We start from the raw sequence: 13,077 nt of genomic DNA on the forward strand, positions 1-13,077 counted from the left end.
GGTATAGAGGAATCTAGATCAGGAACTGGTCTATCTTCCTTTGGCATATGAGGTCCATCATAATTTGAACCACTCCTTAGAGTGATTGCATTAGCATGATCTGTAGGATAGATAGGTTGTGATGGTAGAGCTCTCTGCTGACGGGATTGTAGGGTAGATGAAAGTTGTGCAATTTGATTGTCCATGATTTTATTATGGGCTAGGATAGAATCAATTTGCGCATCCCTACTCTCCATATGCTTTTGCATGTGGGCAAGCATTACTCTAATTTCTGTCATGGCAGGGTCGGAAGATGATGAGGGTGATGCTTGGCTTTTCTGGCCGGAATTAGGATGATAATATTTTTGCTATGGTGGTGTTTGCTGTTGTGGTTGTTGTGGAAGTGGAGGATTTTGTACATTGGTGCTCGGTATGAAAGGTAAGGATGATTTTTATAACCGGCGTTGTAGGAATTGGAATAGGGGTTATTTTGCCTATAGGTTTGAAAGGCATTAACTTGTTCCATAGAGCTCTTACAATCTTGCTCCCAATGACCTACAATTCCAAAATTTTCACAAAAAGCTTCATGGTTAGCAACAGCAGAAACATTAGCTACAGAGTTAGGAGCAGCAGTAAGATTATCTAATTTTTGACAAATAGATGTTAATTGAGCTTGCAAAAAGGATACGGAATCGACACTATGTTTTCCTTTATTTGCAAACCCTCTTGGATTCCCATATTGGGAATTATGTATTGCTATGTCTTTGATAACCTGTCCTGCGTCATCCACATTTAAATTCATAAACCTCCCACTAGCTGCCGAATCTAGCACTGATCTAGAAGAATTTCCAAGTCTATTATAAAATGCTTGGATCAATTGCCATTATGCTAGATTGTGGTGGTGGCACTCTCTCTGTAGATCCTTGAACCTCTCCCAAGCCTCATATAATGTTTCGTCGGCCTCTTGAGCGATGTTCAGAATAGCACTCCTTAGCACCGCTGTTCTCTCTGCAGGATAATATTTATAATAGAAATTCAAAGCAAGAGTTTCCATGTCAGTAATACCAAGTGCAGTTTTATTCAAACCATTAAACCATAATTTTGCTTTGCCACATAATGAAAAGGGAAAAAGAATCTCCCTGATTTGGTCTTGCGTGACCCCGGCCTGTCTAATGGTGTTACAATATTGGCAGAAATCTGCGATGTGAAGATTAGGATCTTCACCCTTAGCTCCGCTGAACTGCTTCCTCTTTATCATAGTGATAAATTGGGGCTTGATCTCAAATTGAACTCCATCTAGAGCCGGAGTGGGAGTAAGGTGCGGGAAATCTGTGAGCTTCGGTTGCCAGTAGTCACTAAGTTTCTTCTGGGCCGTCATCTCTGATTCTGAATCTGAAGGAATATCTGTGTCACTAGAATCAGGGGAAGGATCTCTTCGATCGTTGTCCTCCTTAGAACCCGCCAGAATTTGTCTATAGAGTCTCCTTTGCCTATGAAAAGAACGCTCGATCTCAGGGTCAAAAGGGATGTAACCTGATCTGGAACACTTGGGCATAAACAAAGAACTAAAGACAAATATGAGAATTTCCTCAAAGAACTAATGTTCTCTGAGGCAAAAAGGGGGATAATCTAGACTACAAAAATATAATCAGAAAACAAAAATAAAACCGTTTCCCCGGCAACGGCGCCAAATTTTACAGGATAAAGTCGTATCCCCTAATAAAAAATAATTACCTAAATCCTTCAACTAAAGTAGATAGGGAAGTAGGGTCGAACTCCATAGGGAAACATGTCTTTTTACTTCTAATTAATTATTATAATCTAAATTATCTAAGTAACCAATATTTTTATGAATAAAATCTAAACTACGGAGAATAAGGTTGAAAGAAATAAAGTAAGGAGAAAATCAAATATTAAAAGGCCTAGGGCATAGGTTCACAAATAAACAATATTCCAGGGCAAATCATAATAAGCAATCATCAGTCATTGGTTAATCAGATTATAAAGGGCTTTCGCTACGTATTATAATCACAGAGTTAATTTACCGGTATTAAATCTCATCTGTCGAATCTCGACTTAACCATTTATAAATTAATCCGCCTATTGAAACTAAGCCTAAACATCAATTCTCGTATGTCGAATCTTGAATTAATATTGCTAAACTCATACAATTAAATCTGGTCAAACCTAATTACATAGCATTTAATCAATCAGTAGGAAATCAACCAAGCATTGATAATTAACAAACACAAAACTACCCCTTCATATCATTTATTAGATCCCCATAAACCCTAGAAATTAAACTACTCACAAATCATCATGAGTAAACTAATCAAGTAAATAAATAAAAGCATAATCAAGAAAACAAATAAAATAACTGAAATTAAAAGGGAAGAAATTGTTACCAAAAATAAATCTGGAATTAAAGGAAGTATTTAGAACAAAAGTTTAGAGAGAATTTAAGAGAGAGAAAAATACTAAGTAGAGAGAAAGTCTAAGAAAGAAGGTAATCTAATAATTCCCTACAAAATCGTATTTAAACGTTTTTTAAAATAAGAATTAAAACTAAACTGAATCAGGCCTTCCAGAAACGCGCGCCCGATCGGGTGAAGGGCCGCCCGATCGGGCGCGCCTTTTTCTTCGCGTTCTTCCCAAGCAGCATCGCTCGATCGTGCTAGATGCACAACACTATGGTTTGCTGCGCCCGATCGGGCTAGAGGTTGCCCGATCGGGTCTTTGCTCCTCTTGAGGCTTGGACTTCGATTGGGCTAGATTTCTCGGCCCAATCTGGGTTTCCTCTAGGGTCGCGAATACTTGGTCCAAATGCCTCGGGATCCCAATTACCGAGCCCTTAATCACCGGCTCTCACCAATCCTGGGCTCCAAAAGTGGTCGCGTCCTTCTAGCTTCTGTAGTTGATCCATAAAGCCCGGAAAAATGCTTCAAGAGTGCAATTTCCTGTAAAATACAACTAAAACTACGAAAACACTAGAACACACAAATTAGTAAAAGAAGTGGCCCGAAAGAGCCAAAAAAACTACTAATAACGACCAAGGGACGGGGGTAAAACACTATATAAAATGGACATATCAGTGGCCACCGAGTAACTTAATCAGAATTTGCCTTTATTTTGCTTTTGTTTTCATTTAAGTTAAAATTTTAAGTCATTTTCGGTGATAATGTTGTTAAAATTTAATTTTTAAAGTCGATAAGTTTTGCCTGCTAAACACGTTCAAATTAATTTAATTTTTAAACCTGTTAAAATTTAATTTTTAAAGTCTTATATTTTACTTATTCGTTCAAATTTAATAATTAAAAACGAGTAAATTTAAGGTGTTAATTTAGCTAAATTTTAGTTCTTAACCTCGATAAACTTTGTAGATCTTAATATCTTTAAATTTGGGCAACTATTATTTAGTTGTTAATTATTGATGTACTTTTATTGTGAACAACTCTAGTCGATTGAATCCATTGTAAATCTGAATTAAATAAATAAAACACGGTTATGGATTTTAGTTGTTAATTTTGGTAAATTGTAGTTCTTAATTGTAGTTCTTAATGTCGTTAAATTTGTAGTTATTAATGTCGTTATTTTGAGTTAAAACGGAGTTGTTCATTTACCTAAAAGTTAAAATAGCCATGAATGAAAGTGGTTAAAAAAATTATAAAGTATATGTCATTAAATTCAGTTAAAATGTAGTTGTTAAATTCTGCTTTGATTTGTAGAACCATGCTGAAGGCAACATGGATGTTAGTAAGAAGCTAGTCATTCTTCGAGAGCCTCGAACACAGTCAGTGAGGAAGAAGGTTTTGGTTAAGCTGGACGACTATCTGGACGGGCTGTTTTCGAGCTTGGAGTGAGGAGGTCAACGTAAGGCCCAACAAAATCCTGATGATTCATGAGAACAAAAAGGTTACTCCAATTCACCAAGTTCGGGGTGCAGGCATGAGGAATGGGGATGAAATATTTTGCTTCACAGATAAGTAGGTCATGTGTGAACAAAGTCATGTATTAAGTGTCTAGGGTAGACAATGAATGCAATCGCCTTTTGTAGGAAGCCCGAAGGACCTATGTATTAGAAAGTCCCATTAGTTTGGGCAATATGATGATGATGTATTGCTTTTGAACTTGAAGCTTAACTTGCTTATGAGCTAATATGTATTTTTTTGAATTAACAATTATTCCTGCAATTATCACATACCTCAAATTATAATAACTATAAAGTGTACTTTGAAACACTAAACTTGTAAAACATACAGTACACTAAAATCTATAACTTCAGCACTCTTTGTACTTAACATACACTTATAAATTATACAATGCCATAAAATCATGACAAAGTCCATTTGACATAAAATAATCCCAAATATAAAATTGGAACAGGGAGCCCACAAACTAGATACCAGCCCACAAACCAGATACCCTTACACATTCAAAATTGGAAACTAAGTATTTAACAAAACTGAAAATTATGTCATAAACAAACTATAAATAATTTGTCTAAAAAACCAAACTGAAAATTATGGGTCAAGCAATAACCAAAATGAAAATTGAATATTCAATTAAGTAAAAATAAGAATATCAAAATGCAACAACTATCATCATTATTCCAGAACCCTTAATAAATTACATTCTTAAAACTGGGACAAAGTCCATTACACATAAAATAAGCCCAAAAAAACCAGATATCAGGCCTTTGTTCTGGGCTTTATCCTTACACATTCCAAATTGGAAATTGATTATTCAACAACACTGAAAATTATCTGTCAAAAACAAACTAAAAATTATTTGTCATGAAAACCAAACTGAAAAATATGTGTCCCGAATCAACCAAACTGAAAATTGAATATCCAATTAAGTAAATAGAAGAATATTCAAATCCAACAACTATCATCATTTTTCCAGAACCCTTAATACATTACACATTTTAAACTGAGAATTGTGTGCGACACGAGCTACATATTGTTACCTCCCTTCCAGTTTAGAATCACCTCAGGCATTAAGCCCATTCTTTGCCTAGTATTGAAGTTAACCCCAAGCACTGGTAAATCATGCATCTGCATCGACACAACAGATTTAGATTCAACGTAAACATGTGAATGAAAGAACTATTATAAGATCAAACCTCACATTATTCACTCCAGCTTGGGGTCCAACGCTATCCCGTGCATCCCTTGGGTGTTGCTCACCATAGGCAATATCCAATAACTTGATCACCACAAGGAAAAACCACAGAAATGAAATTCAAATAAAAAATTAGTTACTCCTCTCTACACCATATTTGATTGAAAGACTATGCAATATTTTAAAACACATAAAAAAGTGCTTATCCCAAGTTTCCCGTAGTCGCCAGACAGCAATTTGTCCGACTTTGCTGCCATCCCAATCTGCTGCATAGTCCACACTTTAATTCTAGGAAAAAAATCCCACTGAATAGGATCCCTATCCAACCGATTCATGTAAAATATCTGCCAATATGTTGAAAACAAGAGATTACTAAGAAAGGAAGCACAAAGAAAAAACAAAACAAGCAATAATACACTGAATCACACATACTACAACAAATATTATACACCCACCGCATCCACTGGCAAACCCATTAGCATAGAAACGTCGAGCAAAACTTTGTACGCTCTCCAGCAACTTTGACAGCACTAAAGAACACCAGTCATACTCAAATGCCTCCATAGTACAGCTTATTGCAGGTAATAAGTCAGACGCAAGCCGGGGTGACTGAGTGGGACACAACACCATCTCTAAAGCAATTATCAAGAACAACGTCTTGAATTCCTCTTCCTCTCCAGCATCAAAGTACCCCTCCAAGCGACTCATCATATCTGAACTTAATGGTATGCCTACAGACGTGTAGACCTGACCAGACTGTCCACCAGACTTGGACTCCCACGATTTACCATACTTCAAAATTATATTCTGAACCTTTACACGTTCATGATGGGTCATGGTTTTTGTACAAGGAACAGTCCTAGAACCCATTGGTATTCCTAGTACCCACTTAACCTGATTCTTTGAAAACTTTAACTCTATACCATTTGGACTTCTAAACATTTTACTAATTGGATCCATCCGTGTCATGACCCAGTATGCCAATTGTCTTGGTAAATGCATATCTAACGCAAGATATAAAAGACTACCAAATCCCATCTCACAAACCCAACGTCTTCTCCTATCATCAAATTTCTGACATATGCGCCCAAATGACTCGATGCGGCAATTCATGTTAGGAGGTTGCCAATGAAATCACAATAATGAAGTTAATGTTCCTCTCCTAGACCCACTGACCACTGAATCGAGAAGCAAACTTACCCGACTTCTAGCCTTTGATTGTTAAGCCATCACCTCCGCTCTACCTTTGACAGTCTCTCCATAACTTAATCCGTCATCCTAATCACACAAAAAACAGTATACTTAATTCATTCGTAAACATTAATCATGAAAAAACATAGTGATAACAATCTAAGATTGAGTGTTATAGTACCTTAAACAATTCCGGATACAAATGCATGGTCTTCTGCTCACATACCTTACGCTTCTTACTAAGCCCATACCCCTCTTCAACATCTTCAACCACAGCTCCAACCTGCATCCCGAAACCCCTCACCATTGTACGTTTATTCTTACCATTCCCCGCTGACATTTTGATAATCCCGTCACAAGAACGATTCTATCAAATTCGCAAACACAAAACTCAATCTACCCACAAACGCAATAACAGGTTTGTACATTTACCCTTATTAATGACTGCATAATTCACCTCATTTAATTAACACAATATCACATAGATATAATGGGTAATGAGCACCTATGAATGCATAATTCACCTCATTCCATCAAATGAACATTTCAACTACATAATTCACCTCATTCAGTCAACTAAACAGTCCACCATAACACTAATGAAAGCATACTTCACCTCATTCAATCAAATCAAATGAACATTTCAACAGTATAATTCACCTTATTCACTCCATTCACCTAATAGCAACATAATCGCAATAATTCCATTATAAAGTTTCATATAAATTAATACCTTTTGTAGCTTTGGTTCTGCATCTGCAACCCTATAAAATCCTTGAGCTGCAACCCTAATTCTGTCAATTGAAACAATCACCGAAAAGTGACCCTCAACCCTACATCATTCGAAGAAACAAGAATCCAGTACGAGTTGAGGAAAACCAAGAAGCCAGTCGAATTGAAATTGAAATAAAAAAATTTAAATTGAAATCAGAGAGAACCTGGATACAATGTTTCTGCTCAATTGGAGATTCTCCTCTTTGTCTTCCACTTTAATTCGGTCGTGAGAAAGTTTGAAATTCAGGTGGCCCAGATTCGAATTAGTATTTTTACCCGTGAAGTCGCCTAGATTCGAATTTGTATTTTTACCCATGAATTCGCCCAGTAACCATTTCAAATTTCCGTTAAAGAATAACGGCGTATGCCAGCAAGTATTACAGCGGGCACACCAACAATAAACACGTCAGTTTAATTAGGTCAGCTCAGTTGTCCAACAAGTGACTTATAATAGGCGAAATGTCGTTTCTACCCCCATGAGAAACAAGCCTTGTTTCTCACGATGAGCAACAGGGATTTCGCCTATTCTATTGTTCCCTAATTGTATATGTATTGTGACAAATTTAAGTAAATTATTATGTGGAGAAAACTTTTCAAACTCTAACTAAAATGCAATTAGGCGGTAAAAGTAACTAACATGTAACTATAAAAATTCCCCTCTTATCAACTTTTCATTCTACTCTCTTTACTCTGTTCTCTTATCAAATTAACTTCGTCGTTTGCATTAAGAGTTAACAAAGATTCTTGAAAATTATTGTTTCATTCTTCTATAATCTGTTTTTTCTTCTTCAATCAACTTCCTCAACCATGACTGAACCTTCAAGCATTAACCCAGAATTCATTCCCAAATTCAAACCCCAAAAAATATGAATCACTCAATGATTCCCTCTTTCTGCTACTCTGAATTCAACCCACAAATCGTAAATGTTGCTGAAAAACGTTCTCAGATTACCCAAAAAGCTCAAGATTCTGATGTGTATTATTCATTCTTGAAGTCCTCTGAATTGATGATCATCAACTTTTATCGCATTTCGCAAATTGATGACGATAATTCTACGAAACTCTTCATATTCGGTTAGTCTATTCTTATGATGATATGCTTGTTTGTTTCTATAATTGTTTTCAACATTCAGTAGTTTAGTACCAAAACCATTTTAAGCGCAACATTTATATATGTTACATATTAAATAGATGAACTTGATCACAAGTTAAAATTATGAAGTGATTTTGTGATTGATTTCTGGTAACTAAAGTTTGTTATGTCAGTTGATCTATATTGTTGGGTAGAATTTCATCCTACATCGTTCAACTGCATTGCCTATTTATGGTTTTTAAATCAGTAATAGATTTGATGTTTTTAATTTGTTTAATAGAAATGGTTGCTGCTGCTTCTTCAAACAATAATGCAATTGAAAGTAGCAAAGATATGATGGTTTCTTGGATAATCTTTGATTACACTACTGCAAATTTCGATGATTGCTGCTCTCGAAATTCGATTGGACTTGCCAAAAAGATGGGAGCTAACAGTAGTAAGTCTTGCTTTCACATAAATAAATAAATGTTGTCTCTTGTTATTAAAGATTAATGGTTTAAGTAGTTCATTAGATTTAATAATTGTTGATAATATTTTCGATCAATATATTTCAACTAATGATGGGGATTTGATCTAATTTTTAGTATTAGATGAAATTGGAAGTTTTGGTGCTTTAGCTTCATTAGTTCCTATGAGAGTGAAAGTGGAAAATTATGTTATTTCAGTTAGTCTTTTGATGCTCTATTTAATTAAGATTAGTGTATTGAAATCATTTAATTAAACTGAAAAACTGACTGAATGAATGAACTTATATATGTTCATGATTTCAGGTTCGGAAAACAGCTGATGTAGCACCAGAAAATGGTAATTTGCCGGGCTACCAGAATGCGAATGGTAATGGTAACACGGGTTATGATAATGGTGTACCGGAATCACAACCAAATGCTGGGAATAATAACGGAGCAGCGGCTGCTAACAATAGAAATGTTGGAGGACATGACAACGAAAACATTAATAATGGGTATTTGGTGGAGAGACATAGACTTAAGATTTATGAGTATGATGCGAATTCAGAATTGAAATTGGTTCACAACACCAATGTAGTTGCAGACGATTTTGATAGTTGGTCCGAATTTGCTGGCGTGGTGTATCAATATTGGCTGACTGTTGCCGGCCTTGTCAATGCTGAGCAGCTAGCTGAAGCAGCGATAGTACCAACACCACCTGACCATTGTTGGCCTGGAAGTAGGACTGTCTTCGGAAATGTTGATGGTGGTCAGAACTTCACTGAGTTGAATTGGTCTGAACACGAATGGCACAATGTTCGAGCCCAAATTAATTGTGTCCTTGTGATTGCTGAACCTCAACAATAACAGCAGCAGCAATAACAACAACAAGGTCATCAACAATGAACAACGTGCTCAAGCCTGAATACTTAATTCCTAGTATAATGTACTACATTACATGGATTTAGTTAGTTGTTGGTAATATCTCCATCAGTTTTTGGTAGATGTATACATGAAAATGATCGAGGATTGATTGATTTATCTTCTGTAATTGTGGAGGGTGTTAATGTACAAATGTTTTATTAACTGTGAACTCATTTGATACTGGAAGGTTTGTACTCTGTAAGTGTATTGTTCAAGTAATCTGAGACAATGATATTTTCAATGAAACAAATTCTGACTTCAGATTTGCATGTTTATTAGCAGGAAGTTATACTTGTTCTGAATTTAGCCCTGATGAGTAAAAAATATATGTGATGCTCACAAATGTTGCACTAATTTTGTCACTTAAAGGGTCAACACCAGAAAAAGAACAGTCGACACAAGGTTCATGTAAAAGGAAAAATGAAATTGGTTTAAGGTTCTTCCTTGCTAGGGAAAATTCCCTTGAGCTGAGATGCAGCAATGCAATCTCACCTATGATTATGACGGCTATACTGTTAAGTGACCAAGGATACAGATATGGATAGTTAATCAGTATAATTTGTTGTAAATAAGAAAGAAGTCTAGAACAAATAGTATTGAAATATTAAGCAAGATCGAAAAGATGAACTTACAAACAAAAGAACAAAACAAGTGTGTCGTAATGCAAATCACTGACTTGAAAACGAAATTCCGGCGCAACCACGGTGCTTAATTGTATTCGCCAGCACGTTCCCTAAGGTTAATACACCACTTCCACACAAAGGCACTTTTGGGTGGAAGGTTGGAGTCAAGTATCGTATGTCAAAAAGAGAGATGTGTTTAAGCTATTGTGTTTTGTATATATTTCTTTTATGTCTAAAAATCAGAAAAACATCCTCCAATTTATAGAAATGAATTATTGAAGAAGATGAAAGATCATTGAGGAATCTTCTATGAAAAGGAAATGAAATCAGAAATATTATGGTGATTAAAACACCATAATCAACCTCTTAAATGGACAAGAAATCAACAAGAAAAGGAATACAAGGGAACCGTTGGAGTCCAACAGATAAACACGCGCATGGTCGGGCGGAGCTCGCCCGATCGGGCTGCGGAACTCTAGAATTTTATAACTCTTCTCGCGCCCGGTCGGGCTCGAAACTCCAGATTTTAACGACTCTTCTCGATCGCCCGACTGATCAGGCGCCCATATATGACCCTTTGAATTTCCTTTCTTTATTTCCAACATAATTATGATGTGATCGGTGTGTGTTTACCACTAGAGGTCTTGAATCGATGGGAAAGCATTAGCGGTAAAGAATCATTGCAAATTGTGATCCTCTTTATTTATGAAGGCAAAAGGGGGTAGTTAGAATGTAATGCTTAGATCAATGGGAAAGAATCCACTATTAGACGGGGAATTCCATATTAATTGGTTAAGGCATAATTTGGGCAATTTGGACTGCCCGATGGAAACCCTTGATTAAACCATCTTGTGAACATTATTTTTCTAATATGATCAAGCCTTGCACTGAGGCCTAACTAGAGGGTGAAACCCGCTTCATGGCTTTTTTTGATTCATCAATGAGAGTTTTTCTCTCTACATCCATCTTTTGACTTAGTATGTAGGAGATTTTTGTGTTGTCTTGAGGTTCTTTGACAACATTAGCTCATTCTCTGGTCAAGCTGTCTGCCAGAGAACTCTTTGTTCCCTGTATACGTTCAACAGTAAAAGAGAATTGGTTAAGGCATAATTGCCAACGCAGGAGTCTCCCTTGCGCTTACATATTAGACAAATTCTTTTTAACAAAACCAAGTATGCATTTGTAATCTGCTCTTATTAAGAATTGTTTAGGGGCTAATAAGATTAATAACTTCTTGATCCCTCTAATTACTGCAAGAATATCCTTTTGCATTGTACGATAATTTAACTCAGCTATATTACAACTTCCACTACTGTAACTGGAAAGTTTTTCTTCTTCTTTGATATTTAACATTCCAGTGCTTATTACTAGCATCTGTTTCAAGGATTAAATAATCTTTACTAGTAGGTAGTGTTAGTACACGAAGACCTTTACACATGGATTTTAAATATTAAATAATTTTTTTGAATCACTTTCCTTCTAGTTCCACCTTATTTCTTTCTTGAGTTTTTGTTGTAATGGTTTTCTTAATAGAGCAAGATTTTCTATGAAATCAGAAGCATAGGTTAAACATCCTAGAAACCTTTCTAGTTGTTTTCTATCTTCATTTTTATCTAGGAAATTTTCAATCTTTTCTAAAATATGCTTTTGCAATATTATTTTTCCTGCTTTAATTTCTAATCCTAGAAACTCAATTTCTTGTTTAGCGTAGACACATTTATCCTTTCCAAGATACCATGCTCAGCACATTTTTGAGTTACCGCTTTAAGATCATTCTCATGTTGCTCTAATCCTTTTGAGAATATTAAAATATCATCTATATAGATCAAACAACAATGATTAAGTTCTCTAAAAGTATTATCCATTCTTCTCTTAAATATTTGTGGATCATTTTTTAATCCAAAAGACATTACTAACCATTCATAATGCCCTTGAGTAGGGCTGAGCAAAACTACCCAAAAAACCGAAAACCCGAAAAACCGATTCATAACCGTTCTGAAATTAGGGTACCCGATCCGATAACCATAACGGTTTGGGTACCCGTTCCGATAATTTGTTATCAGGTATGGTTATTGGGTATCATTTTAAAATTAATTAACTGTTACCCGATCCGATCCGTTCCGATAAACATTTTTTTTGTTTTATTTTTCCTTACTAAAATCTATTTTTAAAAATCTAAACTCTAACTTTACATTATCATTACCTTACAATATCAATGATTAGTAATATTATTAATAATTTGGCAAAAATAATATGATATTGTTGTTAATTAGTGGTAAATTATATCATAATAACTACATAATTAAGTTTAATTATTATTATTGGATATCTTATTGGGTACCCGATAATCGATCCGAAAATCCGGGTACTCGAAGTCTGGATACCCAAACTTATTGGTTCGGGTTATGGATATCAATTTTAGGAATTTTGTTTATCGGGTACCCAAACCGTTAGTACTAACGGTACTGGTACCCGTCCCATGCTCACCCTACCCTTGAGGGGCACTAACCCAGTTAATGGAATACTTTCTTCTTCCATTTTAATTTGCCAATAGCCACACTTACAATCCATTTTAAAAAATCATGTGGCTATTTGTATTCTATAAAATAACACAATTTTATTAGGAATGTAATATCCATCAAAAATAGTTTTGTCATTTAGCTGTTTATAATTAATGACAATTCTAGCTTTACCTTTTTTCTCTTTCACATGATTTCTTACCATGAAAGCTGGAATATTATGAGGACTCTTGCTATTTCTAATTAGCTTTTTATTTAGAAATTCTTTTATTTGTTCATCAAATTCCTGTATATCATGGTAGGTATAGACCATTTGTCTTACTCTAATAATCTTTATCAGGATTTGTTAGAGTTATCTTAGCAAATGCCTAATCCTTTTCCCAATGTTCTAATGGATTTGTTGA

Source organism: Chenopodium quinoa, unplaced genomic scaffold, assembly GCF_001683475.1.
Source record: "Chenopodium quinoa cultivar QQ74 unplaced genomic scaffold, ASM168347v1, whole genome shotgun sequence".
NCBI lineage: Eukaryota > Viridiplantae > Streptophyta > Magnoliopsida > Caryophyllales > Amaranthaceae > Chenopodium > Chenopodium quinoa.